This window comes from Amblyraja radiata, chromosome 49 (assembly GCF_010909765.2).
Source record: "Amblyraja radiata isolate CabotCenter1 chromosome 49, sAmbRad1.1.pri, whole genome shotgun sequence".
Classification (NCBI taxonomy): Eukaryota; Metazoa; Chordata; class Chondrichthyes; order Rajiformes; family Rajidae; genus Amblyraja; species Amblyraja radiata.
Window position 1 is genome coordinate 721,944 of NC_046004.1, and position 20,870 is coordinate 742,813.

At 43.6% G+C, this 20,870-nt stretch overlaps 1 long non-coding RNA gene across 1 annotated transcript; it reads left to right on the top strand.

Annotated features, from left to right (window-relative positions):
- The first annotated feature begins 22 nt into the window (after positions 1–22).
- LOC116968969 lies at positions 23–20,231 on the top strand. Its single transcript, XR_004410575.1, has 3 exons — positions 23–203; positions 326–329; positions 20,192–20,231. It is a non-coding gene; the product is annotated as an uncharacterized LOC116968969 (long non-coding RNA).
- Positions 20,232–20,870: the final 639 nt, after the last annotated feature.

The following is a 20,870-nucleotide window of genomic DNA, read 5'->3' on the forward strand; positions in this document are numbered from 1 at the left end:
GATTAAATGTTTTTACTTATTCTATGGTTCTTATACACCCAAATAAAACTTGTAACAATAGAATCAACTTTTTAAAAAAATGGGGGGATATATCGGGATTGATTGGAAACGGTGTAGTAATTGCGGGAGAAAAATCATTTGTATGGCATTGATTCTACCGAGCATTGAGATGGGAAGTGTTTTCCAATATTGAATATTCTTATGTAGTTTATTAGGTAAAGGCGGAAAAAATAGTTTAAATGATAAATCATTTATCACATCAATTCCTAGCTATTTAATTTTTTCATTGACTATTTTAAAGGGAGATTGTTGCGATATATACAAGTTAAGTTCCGTCATTGGCATGATATCACTTTTATTCCAGTTAATTCTATATCCCGAAAATAAGCCTAATTGAGTTATAAGATTTAACAAGTTTGGGATGTTAGTTTCTGGATTTGTAATATATAGTAATACATCATCTGCATATAAGGTAGCAATGTTACAAAATTTTGAGATTTTAAAAATCAAGTCTGTAATTTATCCCATCAGATAAAGCATAAAAATAAGTTTAATTTGACACCTAATTCACTTTCATATCTCAAGTATTTAAAATGTTATGGCCATTTTCATACTGGGAAATGAGCATCTTGTTCCCCATTGATTTTCTATGGACATAACAAAAAAGCTGTGATCGTGAACAGTCAAAAGCCCATAACTTTCTTAAAAATTAAGAGAACTGAATGAAATTTTCAGTTATCATAGATTGAAGCATTCTGAAACAAATATAAAATAATCTTACTTGGATGACCTGAAATTAAAGCATATAATTAGTTAGTTACCTAATTGTAGCTAATTTCAGACTTCAATTACTAGATCTAAACATCTATCCATTTCTTAATAAATGATTAACATTTTTAAATAGCCTAAATGTCCAAATAATATTCACAAATAATTCACAATAAAACATGATTTTTAAATCTCATTTACATTAATTTATAGGCCAAATGGAAGGAATTTAGTGTTTAATTGCTGTAAATAAATGCCCATTTAAATCAGCTTTCCAGTGGGTCCCTGTGGAACGCGCTGGTTTAGAACGTTCACATTGCGGTAGATTTGTGCCCCAAATGCCGAGAAAAATACTGCGCGATATAATGGACCCAAATTGAGCTACTCGCAATATTAAACTTAGTATAAAGGGATCTTTAGAAGCCCTTTTTAATGTAAAAATATACAACCTAACTTCTGCTATTTGCTTTATGAGACACTGCGGTCGCTGGCGGTCGCGGGTTTAGAGATTGATTTTTAAACTACTATAACTATTATTCAAGGCCTTTAAACCTAATAATAGCTTTTGCGACGGGGTCTTCCAGCGATTTTTCGTTAATAATTAACTAGGCTGAACATTTTCGATTGGAACAGCTTAGAGAAAATCGCGTTTTAAACCCGCCCCCTCTAAACGGCGCCAAAATCGCGCACACCCTCAGCAGCAGATCTTCAACGACGCTTCAGGTAGGCTTTGCAACATACCTATATAAGGAGATTTTATTAACTGTATTTTTAGTATTATACCCATATGTTTCTGGGTGGGCTCTAACACTTTCTGCCGATAGTCGTCGTTTTGGGTCTGAACATTTCATCTGACCTTTTGGACGCTGGGTTACTCCACTACTGTATTCGACGAACTTAAAACTATCATACCGATGACTCCCAGGGATGCTGCCTGACCCGTTGTATTAAAAGAGCATTTCGCGTTCCATGGAGGCATCAAAATATCTACCGACCTTTTCGTCTCCTGAATTATATTAGAATCTGATTTAACATGTGGACAGGGGATGCGGCGAGGGATGGAAGGGAGGTCGAAGGACGCAGTTGATATTGATACCGGGGGATTGAGGATGAAAGGATCATAAGCGGCGTAATAGAGGGAAATGAATGATAATATTAATTCCCCTGCTTCTGAGTACTTACTTCCCAGACTGCCTACCAGCCAAAAATAAATCTTCATCCTTTTGCTCACCATTACATCCACCCTCGTCTTTTCGACCTCCCTTGCCGCTTGTCCCAGCAGTTGTTCTCTCCGATACCGCCCCCGACCCTACATGATTAAACGAGTTATATTGAAGCATTGAATCTCGTCTCCCCGCGTCGATGAATCCCGAATAGCTATGTATCCGCAGCACTAATTGATCCAAAATCAAATATACAGATCCCGTAGTTTTCACTTTGCTTTACATTTTGATACGTTTACAAACCAAAAGGGGAATCAGCGCGCAAATGCTCCAGATCAGAAATCAAATCAGAATATATTGGTAATAATAATAATAATAATGGATGGGATTTATATAGCGCCTTTCTAATACTCAAGGCGCTTTACATCGCATTATTCATTCACTCCTCAGTCACACTCGGTGGTGGTAAGCTACTTCTGTAGCCACAGCTGCCCTGGGGCAGACTGACGGAAGCGTGGCTGCCAATCTGCGCCTACGGCCCCTCCAACCACCACCAATCACTCACACACATTCACACACATTCACACACAGGCAAAGGTGGGTGAAGTGTCTTGCCCAAGGACACAACGACAGTAAACAGAAGCAGCGTCTTTGCTAAGCCTAACGACGTCAATGTTTCACGCCAGACATCATCAATTATAATAGGAATGTTACAACATTTTGAGATTTCAAAAATCAAGCCTGTACTTCGTCCCATCAGATAAAGCATTAAGATAACTTTAATTTGAGACCTAATTCACTTCAGTATTTTAAAAGTTATGGTCATTCTCATACTCGGAAATTAGCATCTTGTTCCCTGTTGCTTTTCCATTCTTAACACAAAATCTGTGACGGAGGACAGTCAAAAGCCCATAACTTTCTTAAAAATTAAGAGAGATTGAATGATATTTTCAATTATTATAGATTGAAGCATTCTGAAACAAATATGAAACACTTTATAACTATATAGCCATATAACAATTACAGCACGGAAACAGGCCATCTCGACCCTTCTAGTCCATGCCGAACACGTATTCTCCCCTAATCATATCTGACGAATCTTATAGAATTTTTCGAGGATGTAACTAGTGACTAGTGACTAGTGGGGTACCGCAAGGCTCAGTGCTGGGACCCCAGCTATTTACGATATAAATTAATGATTTGGACGAGGGAATTGAATGCAGCATTTCCAAATTTGCCGATGACACGAAGCTGGGGGGCAGTGTTAGCTGTGTGGAGGATTCTAGGAGGCTGCAAGGTGACTTGGATAGGCTGGCTGAGTGGATAAAGGAGAACCAGTGGATGTGTTATATCTGGACTTTCAGAAGGCTTTCGACAATGTTCCACATAAGAGATTAGTATACAAACTTAAAGCACACGGTATTGGGGGTTCAATATTGATGTGGATAGAGAATTGGCTGGCAGACAGGAAGCAAAGAGTAGGAGTAAACGGGTCATTTTCACAATGGCAGGCAGTGACTAGTGGGGTACCGCAAGGCTCAGTGCTGGGACCCCAGCTATTTACGATATATATTAATGATTTGGACGAGGGAATTGAATGCAGCATCTCCAAATTTGCCGATGACACGAAGCTGGGGGGCAGTGTTAGCTGTGTGGAGGATTCTAGGAGGCTGCAAGGTGACTTGGATAGGCTGGCTGAGTGGGCAAATGCATGGCAGAGGCAGTATAATGTGGATAAATGTGAGGTTATCCACTTTGGTAGCGAAAACAGGAAGGTAGACTTTTATCTGAATGGTGGCCGATTAGGAAAGGGGGAGATGCAAAGAGACATGGGAATCATGGTACACCATTCATTAAAAGTAGGCATGCAGGTGCGGCAGGCAGTGAAGAAGGCGAATGATATGTTAGCATTCATAGCAAAAGGATTTGAGTATAGGAGCAGGGAGGTTCTACTGCAGTCTTACAGGGTTCTGGTGAGACCACATCTGGAGTATTGCGTACAGTTTTGGTCTCCTAATCTGAGGAAAGACATTCTTGCCATAGAGGGAGTACAGAGAAGGTTCACCAGACTGATTCCTGGGATCTCTGGACTTTCATATGAATAAAGACTGGATAGATTCGGTTTGTACTCGCTAGAATTTAGAAGATTGAGGGGGGATCTTATAGAATCTTACAGAATTATTTAGGGGTTGGACAGGCCAGATGCAGGAAGATTGTTCCCGATGTTGGGGAAGTCCAGAACAAGGGGTCACAGTTTAAGGATAAGGGGGAAATCTTTTAGGACCGAGATGAGGAAAACATTTTTCACACAGAGAGTGGTGAATCTCTGGAATTCTCTGCCACAGAAGGTAGTTGAGGCCAGTCCATTGGCTATATTTAAGAGGGAGTTAGACGTGGCCCTTGTGGCTAAAGGGATCAGGGGGTATAGAGAGAAGGCAGGCACAGGATACTGAGTTGAATGATCAGCCATCGTGATATTGATTGGCGGTGCAAGCTCGAAGGGCCGAATGGCCTTCTCCTGCACCTATTTTCTATGTTTCTATTATTTTTTTCACAACACATCTAACTAAAACTGTACGCTGGATATTTAGATTAAAAATATTGATCATGGATATACAATAACACAAAATGTAGATGATTTAGATATTCTTATGACATGATTGTGCAAAAAAAATTATTTGATTATCTTGAGAGTGGATGTTTCTTGAATGTGATAGATTGGAATGTTGACGTGGCCGTAAATTTAAACCCACATCGGCAGGCAAGACACGGTCGATTCGTATGTGGGCCTAAATAAAAATTTCGCATCATGAGATTAAAATGAAGCCACACCAAGAAGCAAACTAATATGTTAAATAAACGACACACCTTTTGTTTTGTCCTGATATTGCGATCCGTGATGTTGAAGGCGTTAAATGCGTTTTTAGTCGAGTTAAAATTTAATTTCTGCGATTAAATCGTCTAATATTTTTTTTAAATCCATGACCGGAAGCCCGAACGATTTTTCTTCATCAGTAGCCCGAAGATATCCCTCTCTATCCCTTTTCTAGCAGCCCGAGGACATCCTTTTCCGACAACCAATGCAAACCTGCATTTTCATCCGACCCCCCTCCCCCCCCCGCGCACAAAGGCTCCGGAATCGCACGCACCGGCAGTGGCAGAGCTACTGCGCCGCTGATGATAGGTTTTGTAACATCGCCATTATATGTGTGTGAAGGAACTGCAGAAGCTGGTTTAAACCAAAGATAGACACAACATGCTGGAGTAACACATCGGATCGAAATGCTGCATGTTTCGCTGAGTTACTCCAGCTTTTTGTGTCTACCCCACCCATTTTTCTCTGATGCGCACCACCAATCCAGCTGATGATCCTTGGACCGAACGCCTGAACTTTAAGCAGCTTCCAGCTTACTCTCTGCGTACATCCAGGATGTTCTGTATATTTTTTCATTTGTTCTGGGGTAAAAAATAACAGTCGAAAGTTCAAATTGATGATCTTTGATCAGATATCCTCGAGCGCTTTGGGAGTTTGCGAGAGACAGCAACTATTTTTAAGAATTAATTTTTGGAATATACATGGCATTGCTCGTGAACGCCATGTATAGTTGCAAAGTTATTGCTCTGAATGTTTTTTCTGATTAATCCCGTTGATCGCAAGACTAGTAAGATCGAACAGTAACCATAACTCCGTAACACCAGTGGCCATTTAAATATTAATTTCGCTGTACTTTATTATTTCTCCAGCAAACATACTGACGGCAGCGGTTTACCATGTCCTTCACATTTGACCGTTTTGTCAGCATTTGCTGCCCGAAGCTGAGACTCACATATTGCACGGATAGGACGGCCGTCACGGGCTGCATAAAGTATATCCCCTTCCATTTCATGTACGTGCCACGTTTAACCGTGGACAATGTGAATTGGTGGTTCTACACAAACGCGCCTACTTCATTTCCACTTGGTGGTTGTTTGGTTCGTGGATGTGTTCAATCTCTCTCCCCTTACTACCCTTCATAATAATTATATTGTTCAACGGACTGACGGTCAGGAACATCATAGCGGCCAACAGAGTCCGTCGTCGCCTGAAGGCAGTTGATAGATAGATAGATAGATAGATAGATAAATACTTTATTAATCCCCTTATTCAGGGGAAATTCTGATGTCCTTGCAGCACACTAGTAAAAATACAACACAGTACTCATAAAGAAATTCAACACCAAAACATCCCCCCACAGTGATTCCCACTGTGGGGGAAGGCACAAAGTCCAGTCCCCATCCTCTTGTCCACCCATAGTCGGGCCTATTGAGGCCTCCACAGTCGCCGCCACGGCGCCCGATGTTCTCGCCGGCTGATGGTACTCCGGCGTCGGGAGAACCCCCAGCGGCTTGGGGTGCCAGGAACGGCCGCCTTCCCACCGGAGCCTGCGGCTTCCAAGCCAACAGACCACGCCAGACGGAGCTCCGCACACTGGTGATCTCGGCGAGATGTAAGTTCAACGTCGCAGCTGGCCGCTCCGCAGAACCGCGGCTCCACGATGTTTTCCTCGGCGGTACCAAGCATACTGGAGTCCCAGCGCGGCGACCCAGGAAAGGCATCGCCCGCTCCGCAATAGCGCTCCAGCGCTGCACTGCCGCCAAAGCCGATGTACTGCGCCGCCGCCGCAGCGCCGATGTTCTGGCCAGGTCCCCTCAGGGAAACGTCGCTCCAGGACCCGCTGGTAGGCCGCGAGGACAGGTCGAAGACGCTGCTCGGAGGAAGGCAACCCCTCCGACCAGGTAGGGACTTAGAAAAGCAGTTTCCCCCTTCCCCCCCACCACCCCCCACACATAAAAGATTTAGACCCCCTGACTGTACACTTAACGAACTAAAAATAATAAAAAAGAAGGGGAAAAAAACGGACAGCTGCAGGACAGGCAGCCGTTCAGGACAGCGCCTCCTCCGGAATAGATCCGGATCCGGATAGGTCAGGATACTGAGACGGAGAATCGGCGGAAGTCCATCTTTTTACTGTTCATCGTGTCCGGCGCCTTCATTCTGCTGTGGACAACGGTAGCTGTAACCTTCGTCTGCACTCAGGTCACTGTGAATTTCGCGGGCGGGGATCACTCATGCACATCTTACATCGGCAATGAAGTTGGGAACTTGCTCATGCATATCAGCTCCTGCGCCAACACGTGTATCTACGGGATGACACAGAGGAAGATCAGGCTGGAGGTGACGAACGCGCTTATAAATTTACCGCGTATTATTGTTAAACTCGTGACACACGCGCGGCAGTTGCCTAGTACTGCAGTTGGGATATGATGGCGCCCCTTAATCTATTCCTTCACATGACCGCGCTATTCCGTAAATTTGGTTGCACCCAGAGAGCGGGAATCTTGGGCAGGACTCTTCGTGGAATTACATTTTATACCAATGTCCAATGTATTGTTAGTTGCTATCCCCAAAATATTTCTTATGTCGCGCGCTCGACATTGAAGACTAGCTCGTAGGTGACCTCTTTTTTCTTCAATCATTAATATCCGGCACATACTTTATGATTCAAATCCATAGGTTCTACAAATCCATACAATCTACATGCCCCCTCCACTCTTTGTTGTGTGCAACGTGAACGCACATTAATTTCCTCCCACCTTCAAATCTGTACCCTCTCCATCCCTCCGCCTTCCCGGTTCTCCGACCAGTTTGACTCTCCCCGATTACATCATCTCTGTTTGCTTTTTTTGTCACCTTCTCCTAAGTAACAATGATCACACCTGACACTTCCCTATCTCTGTGTCTGCCTCTCCAATGACGTTTAGTGCGAAGAATGGTCTCGACCGGAAACGTCACCCATCACATTCAGAGATACTGCATTTCCCGCTGAGTTATATAGCATTTTGCGTCTACCTTCTGTGTAAACCAGTATCTGCAGATGCTCCATTCTCCTTTCCACCGATATTGGTTCCTCCGACTTCATATTTTACGCGTCCTGTATTCTTAGCTCCTTCTCTCACGCTGTTTTCTCTTTTCATCTCTGGTATTTGTACCGATACGAAATTCCTTGTGTCTGCATTTACTCTGGCTGAACGGAAAATACGGCCGTCGCGTCTCGGTGCCTAATGGTTCTCTACAACCGGCGTCTGCATCATTTACCCTCGATCCAATATGTAAAATTTATCGGTTTAAATGTACGCTCTAGTGAAATAGAACGATTAACTTTGATTAATATTTGCATTGACATCGAGTGAAAATCTGCATTGTTTTAGAATCACTTCATCTGCAAACCTGCCAGAGTTCTTTTCGAATCACATTGCAGATAATCCGTTCTTGGGTGAGGAATGGCTAAGTTTCACGATAAAAGCAGATGCGCGGGACAAGTGCGGAGGTGTGTTTTGAACAGGAATAGGTTTGGATGTTAGAGGAAAGTGCTTTCTTGGGGAATAGGTCCATCGATGACATGCCCGAATCAAAAGGCCTTCTGATCAAAGTGCAGCATCAGCATCTTCCAGTGAAGAGGAGAGCTAAGGATGGCACTCGAAACGGTCAGTGTATGACGAATAGGGTGGACAATAGACAATATACAATAGTCCATAGGTGCAGGAGTAAGACATTCTGCCCTTTAAGGGAGCACCTCCATTCAATGTGATCATGGCTGATCATCCACAATCAGTACCCCGTTCCTGCCTTCCCATATCCCCTGACTCCACAATCTTCAATCGCCCTATCTAGCGCTCTGTTGAAAATATCCAGGTAGTCGGCTTCCACCGCCCTCAGAGGCAGAGAATTCAACAAAGTCAAAACACTTTGTGTGAAAAAGTGTTTCCTCATCTCCGTTCTAAATGGCCCACTCCTTAAACTGAGGCCCCTGTTTCGGGACTCCCCCAACACCGGGAACATGTTTTATACCTCTAGCGTGTCCAAACACTTAATGATCTTATATGTTCCAAGAAGATTCCCTCGTCCTTCTAAATTCCAGATAATTAGCCTAGCCGCTCCATTCTCTCAGCATATGACAGTCCCGCCACCCCGGGAATTAACGCTACACTCCCGCAATAGCAAGAATGTCCTTCCTCAACATTGGAGACCAAATCCGCACACAATACTCCAGTTGTCGTCTCACTGGGGCCCTGTACAACTGCAGAAGTACCTCTTTGCTCATATACTCAACTCCTCTTGTCATGAAGGCCAACATACTATTTGCTTTCTTCACTGCCTGCTGTACCTGCATGTTTACTTTGACTGATGAACAAGGACCCCTAGATTCCGTTGTACCTCCCCTTTTCCCAACTTGACACCATTTGGATAATAATCTGCCTTCCTGTTTTGCTACCAAAGTGAATAACTTCACATTTATCCATATTAAACTGCATATGCCATGCATCTGCCCGCTCACCAACCTGTCCAAGTCACCCTGCTTCCTCATAGCATCTTCCTCACAGTTAACACTGCCACCAATATATGCGTAATCTGTAAATTTGCAAATGTTACGTGATACCTTCATCTAAATCATCAATATGTATTGTAATTAGATGCGGTCCCTCTGAAAATGACATGTTAATCGCTACTCTTTGTTTCCTGTCTGCGAATCAAATTTATGTCCATGTCAGCGCTCTACCCCCAATACCATGTGCCCTAATTTTGCACACTAATCTCCCATATGGGACCTTATCAAATGCTTTCTAAACGTCCAGGTACATTATATCCACTGGCTCTCCTTTGTCGATATTTCCTAGTTACATCCTCAAAAAAATCCAGAGGTTTAGTCAAGCATGATTTCCCCTTCGTAAATACACGCTGTCTCGAAACGATCTTGTTACTGCTATCCAAAGGTGCCGCTATTTCATCTTTCGTGATTGACTCCAGCATCTTCCCCACCACCGATGTCAGGCTAACTGGTCTATAATTCCCAGTTATCTCTCTCCCGCCTTTCTTAAAAAGTGGGATAACAGTAGCTACCCTCCAATCCACAGGGCCTGATCCTGAATCTATAGAACATTGGAAATGATCACCAATGCGTCCACGATTTCTAAATGGTGACAAAGGAAAAGGACATCAGAAGGAAGCATATGACGCGGCTTTGGAGTAATATAAAACGAGTCGGAAACTCATGCGGACAATTACAGAGACCAGAAGGAAGCACTAAATGTCAAGCAAGGCAGATTAAGGGAAATCCCACGACTTCTTCTGGAAATAAAATGGTGGCAGGGGGAAGGTTTGACCATTCAAAGATCAAGGTGGAATGTATTCGTGGAGGTAGATGACGTAAGTGTGGAACTGAAGGATTACTTTGCATCTACGAGGAGAAGGAGTTGGAGGATTGCAATATTAGTGTAGAAAATACAGAATATGGTATTTTATGATCGAGAAGGCGGTGGTGCGGAAGTTCTTGAAGAACATTAAGGTGGATAACACCCCAGTGCATGACGGGATCTATTCTAAACTATTGGGGAGCCATGAGAGGCGATTGAGGGAGACTGTACAAGTATATTTGATCATTCTCCAGCCAAAGGTGAGCTCCCAGAGTACGTCAGCGTGGTCACTGTTGTTCCTTTGTTGAAGAAATAATGAGTCAAAATACGGGGAACAATAGTCCGTTGAGCGTCACATCAATGGCAGGGAAACTATTGGAGGGAATTCTTGGAGATAGAACTCACCGATTTGAAAGGGAGTAGGTTCAGTGAGATTAGCCGGCAATGATTTGTCCGTGGTATGTCGTGTCGTGTTGATTGTGATTTTTGAGGAGATGACAAGGGACATTTGTGGCGATAGGGCGGTGGATGTTGTGTACATGGACTTTCGTCAGGCTTTTAATAAGGTCCTTCGTGTAAGGGTGATCCAGCTGATTAAAGTGTACCGGATTCATGATGACTTGATCGTATGTATTCGTAATTGTGTTATTGGGAGGAGAGAGAGTGCTGGTTGAAATGTAGCTATTCCGGCAGGAGCCCTGTGACAAGTGTAGTACCGCAGAGAACGGAGCTGGGACCTCTGCTGTTTGTGCTATTTGCAATGATTGGCACCATCGCACCTGATTCCGGCACCGCCCTCGGTAGCGCGTCCAGTCTGCATTGAGCATAGAACATGGAACAGTGCAGTTCATGTGATAAGCACATCGGTGTGGAGGGAATGAAGGTAGATGGAACACTAGCAGGCTGAGGACATTAGTCTATAGAGTATGAGTCATAGAGTAATACAATTCGGAAACAGGCCCATCGGCCACCTTGTCCTAATCTAATACCATGCCCCAGCTACACTAATCCAACTTGTCCGCGTTTGGTCCATATCCCTCCTGTCCATGTGCCCGTCTATCTGTTACTTAAATGTTGGGATAGTCCCTGCCTCAACTATCTCCTTTAGCAGCTTGTTTCATATCCACCACCCTTGGTGTGCAAACGATGTCCCCTAGATATCTATAACATATTTTCCACTTCACATTACGCCTTCCTGTTGTCCGCGATTCACCTACTCAGGGCAAGAGACTCTGTGCGTCTACCTGATCTATTCCTCTCATGGTTTTGTAAACCTTAATAAGATCACCCCTCATCCTCCTGCGCTCCGATCAATAGAGCCCCAGCATACTCTACGTGTCCCTATACCAACCCGTGCAGTAATTCTGATTTTTGCGCTTTTTATGACCGTGATTAGTATTTCCACTATAATTGCGTCTGTGTAACATCAACTCATTTCATTGCGTTTTATGCCTGCCATTGCCTCCCAGTGCCAGAGGAGTGCACACGCGCACACACGCACGCACGCACACACACACACACACACACACACACACACACACACACACACACACACACACACACACACACACACACACACACACACACACACACACACACACACACACACACACACACACACACACACACACACACACACAAGGGTCTATGGGATGGAGCTTGGTACCAGGAAGCATTATACTGTTTTAAAATGAAAAGATGAACTCCTCAGCAATTTAAAAGCGAACATTGTGGATTTGCTCATTCTGATTCAACTTGCAACTTACAAATGTTGACTGGCAGGGACATTTCAAAGTGAGATAGGGAGGGTTCAGAGTGAGTAAATCGCTATTAGGGTTGTCCAGCTCAGTTGATGTCGGCAGGCCGAGAGAACTCTGGCTGACGAGGGATATTGAATCTCCAGTCAGGAGAAGAAGGGGGTACGTGTCAGGTATCGGCAGCTGGTAACAATTGAATGCCTTGAGAGTTACACGGAACACACCAGGATGGATTCACCTCGGATGGAAATCCGGAGAACAAAAGGGGAATATGACATATTCCTGACATATGTGGTAAAGCGAAGTTCCAAAGGTTTCTTTTGTAATTTAAGAAGAAAGGGTTGCAATAGGCGAGCTAAAGGTGTGGGCATCTGTGTATGCAACCGCGGGTTGATGGCCAAGGTCGTAAACCTACTTATCGGGTATAGTCAGCACGGCCTTTTTAAATATGCCCCTCAGTTCTCAAAACTTATCGATGGATATATGTAATCCCAGCTTCCTATATCTGTCCGTTGCCTCCTCATTCTGCCTTACCAGAGGCTCAATTTAGTTCGTCATCCAAGTTTCCTTACTCCCACCTGTTTTGCACCTCACTCTAACAGGAGCATGCATGACATCAACGGCCACCATACTTTCAAAAACAGTCCACTTACCCGACGTTAGTTTTGCGGGGAAAACTTGGTCCAATCAACTTTAACAAGTAATTCTCCAATACCATCAAAGTTTGCCTTGTCCCTGTACAGAATCTTAAGTGGTGAGCTCACTCTGACTCGCTCCAAAATTATCCTGAAGCTCTAGTGATCGCTGAAAGGTTTGCCCACGAACACTTTCGTTATTACGCTTCCCAAGCTCCAAAAAGTAGACCTAGCTGCAATAAAGGAACAATGTAATTAAACCAGAGAAGGTATGGAAATATGCAAGAGAACCTTTCACATGAACCCTGCCTCGTTGACCTGAAACACGCTGCTGAAGAAAGATTGCGCAAACACGCCCGTATATTTTCCCCAAGCAGCGCGCCAAGCACCTGTTTAAAACGGCTTACGCGTAGTCTCCTTGTTCTTACACGTTAGTAACAATGAAACTTGAATAACTCGAACTACTTATTTACCAGAAACCACATGCTCTGTAACTTCCCACCAAATCAATATGCTTCCGGGTCTCTTTCCTGCACACCTTTAAATAAGCACACATCTCTCCTTTTCCCCACCCCCATTCCACCCCATTCCCCAGTCTCCTTTCACCTCTATTCACCCACCTGCCTTTTTACAATTCTTCCATTATTATCTCCTTATGTCACGTGTCCTATTCCCCTTTCACCTCTGGCCTTTGTCCACCCGTGTCCAAAACACCCATTACCTCTATTCACCGTACACACACCAGACGTGTTCCCGCCACACCTATCGTCCTGCCCTCTCACCCTCTTCTAGTTCAATTAGACTGAGGAAAGATCCCAACTAGAAACGTCGCCTATCCATGTTCGCCAGAGGTCCAGTCTGACCTGCTGACGTATTCCAGTATTTAGTTTGTCTTTTAATCCGGATTCCTATTTCCCCGCGTCTACACAAGTTACCTGCTTCTGATTTGTGTTATATTTCTTGAGTTTTTTTGCGTTTAGAGATAAAGCGCGGAAACAGGATCTTCGGTCCCACCGAATGTGCGTCGACCAAACATCACTCCGAACAGTAGCGCTATCCTACTGACTGGGGTCAATTGACAGTAACATCGAAGCCAATTAACCCACAAACCTGTATGTGTTTGGAGTGTGAGAGGAATCGGAGAACTCGGAGAAAAAACACACGGTCACATTGGAAATGTACACACAGGTTTGGAGAGAGAGTGAAAAGACACTGGGTTAAAATGACTGAATGGTAATTCTTACTCCAGTTCTTTTCTATACACGTCATATCTAACGCATTTTCAGTGAATGATGAGCGAGTAAATGCTTCGTGCTTAACGGAGATTGCGGGGCGTTATTTTTTTCAGAGAGGGCGGAGGGAGTCGTGGACATGCTGTCCAGGGGGTGGCGGAATTGGATTCCATGGCGGCATTTAAGGGGCTTTTGTATGGGCATATTAATATGAAGGGAATGGAGGGATGTGGAACATGGGGAGCCAAAGACGAATAGTTTAACGTGGCATTACGTTTGGCACGGACGTTGTGGGTTGAGAGCTCTGTTGGTGTTTATCACTGTTACATGTTCCATGCACCGTTCAAGGTGTTTCGGCTCCTAGTGCACGGATTCCGTTTCCCGTCGCATTTCGGTTCTCTCGATCACTCTCCAGTGCCACGGTGCCAGCTGAACGCCCGGGCGCATCCTCTCTCTCCGTCTCCCGTTCTCTCTCTCCCTCTCTCTCTCTCTCTCTCTCTCTCTCTCTCTCTCTCGCACACACGCACACGCACACACACACACACACACACGCGCACACGCCCACACGCCCACACATACGCACACGCATACTCACACACACACACACACACACACACACACACACACACACACACACACACACACGCGCGCGCGCGCGTACACATTGAGAGCAGTATCGGTCACCATATCTGAGGAGGGACGTGCTGGCTCTGAGCGAATGATGAGTGTTTGAAGGGACTGGGCTGATGTGGGCAGACTTTATTGAATCTTACCTAATAGTGAAAGGCCTGGATTACGTTGAATATGAATACGTCGTTTCCACGAGATGGAATAAGACCAGATGCACAGCCTCGGAATAAAAGACACGACTTTAGTTAGGAATGGTGACATTATGGGGAGAAGGCAGGAGAATTGATTTGTGTGAGAAAGATAGGTGAGACATGATTGAATGGCGGAGTACACTCGTGGTGCTGAATTGCCTACTTCTACTTCCATTACTTAGTAATGCATGAATCGAACGCACAACCACATACGCACACGAATCTACACACACGCACATACACTCACACACTTACTCAAACACTCGCGCACACAACACCGCATAACCATATATATGCAATAATCTACACACACACGCTCTCTCTCTCTCTCTCTCTCTCTCTCTCTCTCTCTCTCTCTCTCTCTCTCTCTCTCTCTCTCGCTCTCTCTCTCGCTCTCTCTCTCTCTCTCTCTCTCTCTCTCTCTCTCTCTCTCTCTCTCTCTCTCTCTCTCTCCTCTCTCTCTCTCTCTCTCTCTCTCTCTCTCTCCCTCTCTCTCTCTCTCTCTCTCTCTCTCTCTCTCTCTCACGCACACACATACACACGCGCGCGCGCACACATACACAGTGTTGGCGCGGTGTGTGTGTGTGGGAGGGGGGGTGTGTGTGATGGTGGCTAAAGTATCAGCGTCGGCGCGGTGTGCAGGTGGTATTTGATGATATTTACTGCCTTATTTATTCAGGCAGCGCTTCTTTCAATTTCTGTTGTATCCTATTTGGGTATTCTGTTGTAAAGTCGTGAACGTGAAACTTTTAAGACGATGCTGTGACCTCGAGTAGAAGCTGACACAAAGACTTAAAAGCTGAAGTAACTCAGCGGGACAGGCAGCATCTCTGGAGACAAGGTTGCGTTTCGGGTCGAGACCCTGCTTCAATACTTTCAACGTGAAAGCTAATTTCTCTCTACACACGATGCCCGATATGATGTAAATCTCTGGGCATTCTCGGATTTTTAGGTCAAACGTGCAATCAAACTCGCAACATGTGCAGGGTGTTTTTGATCATTGGAACTAAAATGGATCATCTGCACATAGTTTACTGATATAAAGCTGTTTTTAACGTGAGGCGACATAGAAACATGGAAAATAGGTGCAAGACTAGGCCAATCGGCCCTTCGAGCTAGCAACGCCATTCAATATGATCTTGGCTGATCATCCAGAATCAGTACCTTATTCTTGCTTTCTCCCCATATCCCCCTGATTCTGTTAGCCCGATTAGCTATATCTAACTCTCTCTTGAATACGCTACAGTGGTCCAGAGGAATACATTTGCGACTATATTTGCATTACACCCACCCCGTGAGTTTCATCCACTGATTCCATGAATTCCAATACTGATGATTCACCTTTGAATTGGAAATGCATGTTAAGCATTTTGTTATGTCAAATTCCCTTTTCTGTCGATATTAATGCAATAAATGCGGTTTTTATTTCGGATTTGATTGTGTTTTGATAAATTTGATAATTTGCCAAACCAGAGGAATTGCCGCGCGGAGCAGGCGCTCGAGCGTTAAAACGGAACTTTTGTGAAGTACCACCTGGCTTTCGGCGTTTTTACTCAGTTGTTTTTATGTTATTTTTGTCGAGTAAAGAAACAGAGTTAAGGGGCAGAAGTTCTCGAGTATTTTGGGATTTACGAATGGCAAAAAGTTATTTTTAATAACGAAGTTGTATTGCAACCCGTCGCCAGCGTAAAGTTCTATTGAACGCCACGTGATAATTGCTGTAAAACGAGCCTCGCATCGTTAAGGGCTGTAGCGCTACGTAACATTCAATCGTAAAGCTTTAACTCCGTTACATCGGTGGTTCCATTTAAATATTAATTTCACTGTGCTTTGCTATTCCCCCAGCGAACATGCTGACGGTTGCGATCCTGTACCGGGGAAAGTGCGGGCTCTCTAAAGGAACCACCAGGTACATGGTTGCGATGGCAATCTCCAACCTCCTCGTTCTCATCGCTCACGTGTTAATTGAGAAAATCTACATGCACTACACCCCTAACTCCTTCCTCTTCCTCACCGCAATTTGTCCATCCAACATATACCTACGGGTCGTTACTCTGGACTATTCTGTCTGGTTAACCATGTCCTTCACCTTTGATCGTTTTGTCAGCATCTGCTGCCCGAAGCTGAGACTCGCCTATTGCACGGATAGGACGGCCGTCATGGTCATTGTATCATTGTGGCCGCTAAGTTGCTTAAAGTTCATTCCCTTTAACTTCATGTACGTGCCACGCCTCATCGTGGATAGTGTGAAATGGGAGTGCCGACCGAAACGCGACTTCTTCATTTCCGGTTGGTGGCTGGTTTTTTCGTGGATGTGTACAATTTCTCTCCCCTTACTACCCATCCTAATAATGGTATTGTTCAACGGACTGACGGTCAGGAACATCATAGCGGCCAACAGAGTCCGTCGCCGCCTGAAGGCACTGGTTGGCAAGGACACTGAGGCGGAGAATAGGCGGAAGTCCATCGTTTTATTGTTCACCGTGTCCGGCGCCTTCATCCTGCTGTGGACAACGACAACTGTTAGCTTCATCTGCACTCGGGTCACTGTGAATTTCGCGGGTGGGGATCACTCAAGCCCATTTTACATCGCCAATGAAGTTGGGGTCTTGCTCACGCACGTCAGCTCCTGCGCCAATTCGTGTATCTACGGGATGACACAGAGGAAATTCAGGCTGGAGGTGAAGAACGCGTTTACACATTTAACGAGTATTGTTCAACTCATGACGCCGGCGCGCTAGTTGCCCAGAGCTGGAGTTGGGAAATGACGCCACCCTTCAATCTCGTCTTGCACATGTCGCGCTATTCCGTGAAGTTGGTTCCATCCAGAGCGGGCATGTTAGACTCGTGAAATGAAATGTTATACCAATATTCAATGTATTGTTTTTTTATTTATTTATGTATTTATTAGAAGTAGACATATTATAAAATGTAGTTACATATTATAGTAAAAAAACTTTTCATATACATCAGTCATACATTATTAAAATTTTCCATTATCAATTACTTCTGCTTCTAGTGTTTTTATTTTTTATAGAAAGAGGGAGAAAGAGAGGGTAGAAAGTTACAGATAAAAAAAAATAAAATAAAAAAAACACAACAGAAAAACAAGGGACGTGGAATGGGTTACCTGTAATACGTCAATGGAGATAGGTTCGTAGGTTATAAAGTATAGCTTTTCGTCTGGTACTGAGTTCAAGTTTCAGTTGGGTCCTCTGAAGGGATAGATTGCTGTGCCAATCTATCCCTTCAGATAGTTAATGAATGGAGCCCAAATTTTATGGAAAATATCTTGTTTGTCCATTAAAACAAGTCTAATTCTTTCTAAGTATAGGGTCTCCGACATTTCCGTAATCCACATTTTAATTGTGGGGGTTGTAGGGCCTTTCCAAAATGTTAATATTAATTTTTTTCCGGTTATTATACTATAGTTGAGGAAATTTATTTGGTTTGTTGTGAGTGTTAAGCTTTGTTCTGATATTCCAAGTATTATTAATTTTGGGTCTGGGTCCAGTTTTGTATTAATAACTTCTGAAGTTATTTCAAAAATATCAGTCCAGAAATGTTTAAGTTTTATACAGTTTGCAAACGTATGTGTTAAATTGGCCTCTAGATGTAGACATTTATCACAAATAGGAGATATTTGTGGGAAAATTCTATTTAGTTTTATTTTAGAGTAGTGTAGTCTATGTAAGTAAGTAAGTAAGTAAGTAAACTTTATTTATATAGTGCATTTTAAGTCAATTTGCATTGACCCCAAAGCGCTTCACATAATTTAAATAATAATAAGTTCCATTGCAAACCATAGAAAAAGGTTTAAAAAAAAAAAAAAAAAGAATAAAAATGGACACAACATATTACAGAGTTCAACACAAACATCCCCCCACAGCAGAATCAAAACATTTCCACTGCGGGGGAAAGGCACCAGAAAGTTAAGTCCTCTTCCTCTGTGAAACATCCCGAGGTCAGGGCCCATCTGTGGCCGTGCAGCCAGTCCGATGATCTTCAGGGCCCTCTTGCCGTAAAGATGAAACATCGGCGTCGGGTGAAACATTCCTCAGCGGCTTGGAAAAGTCTGGAGCGGCTGTCCCCTCCCCGGAGACCGGAGACCGCGGCACTCGTAGTCCTCCGGCCGCGCCGGCTGGAGCTCCGACCCCGGCGAACTCGATCTCTGGCTCTGCGGCGCTCCAAATCCAAATCCAGCGCCGCCCGCGGCCGAACGCCCGCAGCCACAGCTCCGCGATGTTGGAAGTCGGCGACCAAAGCGCTCCGGAGCTTACCGCACGGCGACCCGGTAGGCATCGCCCGCTCCTTGTTGGTATCCCAGCGCTGCGCCACCGCCGCCGAAGCTGTAGTCCCAGCCGGTCCCGACAGGAAAACGCCGCTCCCCTTTCGGTGGTAGGCCGCGAGGACGGGGCGAAGAAACAGCACGGAGGGATGCTGCCTCTCCGACCAGGTAGGGGACTAAGAATAAAGTTTCCCCCTTCCCCATCCCCACCCCCCACATAGAAGACCTCCACTAACATAAAATAAAATAAAGAAAGGTGTAGAGGCGGACTGCGGGCAGGCTGCCATACACAGACGGCGCCCACTCCCGCACATCCGCCATCTTGTGTATATGTAAGTATATGTAAGACCTTGAATTGTATTAAAGTATGTCTGGCATTTAATGAACATTGATGTATTTGTTGTAAACTTTCGTCCCACATATCTTTCGTGATAGGGTGACCTATTTCATTTTCCCATTTGTATCTATATGGTTCGGTCGGTGGTACCTCGTTGTTTAGTAGGGTGTTATAAATATAAGCTATTAGTTTTTCAGTATTAGGATGCTTGTTCAAACATTCATCAAGAATTTCTGATTCCCTATTCCTGTAGATTTGTGTATTAGATTTAACATAATCTCTAATTTGTAGATATCTGAAGAAATTATTTGAGTGCAGTCCATAATTCTGTTGTAACTCTTGAAATGAAAGAAAAGTACCTTTCCCATAAAGATGTCCTATATTTTTGATTCCATAATTTTTCCATTGTGTGAAACCTTTGTCCATAAAGGATGATTTGAATAAAGGATTATTTACAATGGGAACGCAGAGTGGTATATTATTCAATTTAAAATTTTTTTTATTTGTTTCCAAATTCGTATTCCACTATGTATTATGGGGTTTTCTTTATAGGTTTTTTTGTGCAGTTTTGTGGGGGCAAATATGATCGGTCCAATTTCAAAAGGTAGACAGTCTTCCTTTTCCATCATTAACCAATCTGGTTGTTGATCCATTTCTTCCAGCCAGAAATTCATGTTTTTAATATGGACTGCCCAAAAATAAAATAAGAAATTTGGCAAAGCCAAACCTCCATTTATCTTTGACTTACATAAATGTTTTTTACTTATTCTATGATTCTTATAATCCCAGACAAAACTTGTAACGATGGAGTCGACTTTTTTGAAAAAAAGTTTTTGGGATATATATCGGAATTAATTGAAGTAGGTACAGTTGCGGTAAAAAAAATCATTTTTATAGCATTAATTCTCCCAAGCATAGAAATGGGGAGTGTTTTCCAGTATTGAATATTCTTATGTAGTTTATTCAGTAAGGGTGGGAAATTTAGTTTAAATAAAGAGGTATATGTCTTAGTTACATAGATTCCTAAGTATTTAAATTTATCTTTAACTATTTTAAAAGCGGATTGTTGTATTGTATGTAAATTGAATTTTGTTATTGGCATGATTTCGCTTTTATTCCAATTAATTCTATATCCCGAAAACTGACCAAATTGAGTTATTAGATTTAATAGGTTTGGAATACTAGTTTCTAATTATGTAATATATATTAGTACATCATCTGCATATAAGGAGATTTTATTCCTTGTGTCTCTAGTATTGTATCCAAATATTCCTGGATGGTTTCTAACGATTTCTGCTAGGGGTTCGATTGCAAGAGCAAATAATGGTGGGGATAGTGAGCATCATTGTCTACAGCCTCTAGAGAGATTAAATTTAGTTGATAACATTTTGTTTGTTAATATTCTAGCTATTGAGGCAACACCAAAGGCAGTGGAGTTAAAGCCCTTTTTCCTGAAGAAATAGGACGCCTCCGATGTCCTGGTGTAGAAGGCCTCATCTTGAGCACTGAATCGGAGATAGAAGAGCCGAGAGATGGGGTGGCATCCTCACAAGAGGCAGGGCTGGAGGAGGCACCGGCTCGGTAGATGATGGAGTCAGTGGGTTTGTGGTCAATGTCTAGTCGTCAACTCGATGTAT